This window comes from Melampsora larici-populina (genome assembly GCF_000204055.1).
Source record: "Melampsora larici-populina 98AG31 unplaced genomic scaffold MELLAscaffold_37, whole genome shotgun sequence".
Classification (NCBI taxonomy): domain Eukaryota; kingdom Fungi; phylum Basidiomycota; class Pucciniomycetes; order Pucciniales; family Melampsoraceae; genus Melampsora; species Melampsora laricis-populina.
In genome coordinates this window covers 500,353-502,140 of record NW_006768801.1, presented here as the reverse complement: position 1 = coordinate 502,140, position 1,788 = coordinate 500,353, and positions in this window count along the sequence as shown.

Below are 1,788 nucleotides of genomic sequence, written 5' to 3'. Positions count from 1 at the left end.
CAGTGGAATATAAAATTTAGTTTATATGTAAATTGATAAAGATTTAAGATATCCAAGATCCCAGTCTTATGTATAGTACAAAAATAGTATTTTTGATGCATGATTTTTTTTCAAACGCTAAATAACTCAGTCAATTTACATGATAAAGTTTAATAGACTGGATATTCTTGATCTGTGAATACAGGAGCAGATGTGTACAGATTTATGACATCATATGATGACATCAAAATTTTGGTGGTCAGACAGGCAAATGGCCCCATATGATATTATGTTGAAGTCATTTTGAAATCTTTCTGAATCGTTCATGAATCTTTCATGGAGTCAGTGGTAGGCTCTGGCCTGCCCAAGCCTAGTAAATGGGGACTGTGAATGTCAGCCCGAGCCCCGATCGCTACCCGTCGAGTAGTGGCTCGCCCGGCCCCCGAACCGACGGGTAGAGAGACCTCCCAAGCCCGTTCGGGGGTCCCCGAACGAGTTTTTTTTGAAAAATTGTCTGCCCGAACCCCGACCGGGTTCCCCGCCGGGGACTCGCTGGCTGGACCAAAAAGGGTCCCTCACCCAGGTTTGAACACCGGACCGGGTCATTTATCGATATTGATGCCAAATACATTGAAAAAAAGTGTCCACTTGATGTTTAAATTGCACTCAGGGCCTCACATCACAGCCATGGCAGTGCTGGCAAGGTTCCCATGTGCTTGGTAGGGCCTCCCCTGACAATGGACTAGGTAGTTTTTACCTGTGATGGAGTGTTTTAAATACATTTTTTACTCGTCGGGTACCCGGCGGATAGTATTTTTTTCGATTTCTACGCCCGACACCCGACTCGCGGGGATCCCCGATCATCGGGGGTTGTAGAGCCTCCGCCCGAATCCCGGACCTATCGGGGACCCCGTCGGGTCCCCGATCGGGGGGCTGGTCCGGGGCTCAGGCTGATGTGAATGTAATCACATATCAGAATGGTATTACAGACAGTTTGAGGCATTGCCTTGTTAGGACTTGGAGACAAAGGAATATGAGATTGAGTGTTAGGCATCATTAAATTAACTGATTATCGAGTCACATGCGACTTGGAGACAAAGGAATATGAGATTGAGTGTTAGGTATCATCAAATTAACTGATTATCGAGTCACATGCAATGAATAGAGAGAAGAATAAACAGATCATTGGGCACAGGGACCAATGTTTTTTGCGGGAGGTACACCCCCGTGTTGCCGCGTGCTTGCTTGATTGGCACCCCATCTGTTTTTGCTGTTGTACACCTCATGAAATGTGTTGAACCGACCCCACCCAGAGGTTGGGGTGATGCCATTCCACATCCATCACCTTGGTTTAAAACCAATAGTGTGGTGTGACCAGAGACTCAGTTTGAGATGCCCAATCAGTGTAGAACTTATAACCCAACAAGGGTTATACAGAGCTGGAGGAGGATAATCTACTAATAAAAATGACTAGTAGAAGTTGTCTAAGGACTGCTCTTCTAAAACAACACAATCAGGAAAAGGCGCTGTTGTATTGAGTACAGGTAAGGCACCAGAGAAATATAACTTTCACACATATTTTAACTTCAAAAGCACAATTTTTATTACTATCAACACTGCTATAGTGTTATTCCCAAATGCTAACTGAAGAAAAATAAGCAATATCTTTGTGATATTATTCCCAATAAGTCTTTTTGACTATAAAACTAAAGTAAATTTCTCTTTATAGCTATAATAAAGGGTGTATTTAAGTGACCAGGTACTATTAAAATAAGTATGATGATAAACAAAATAATAACTGTGTAAATG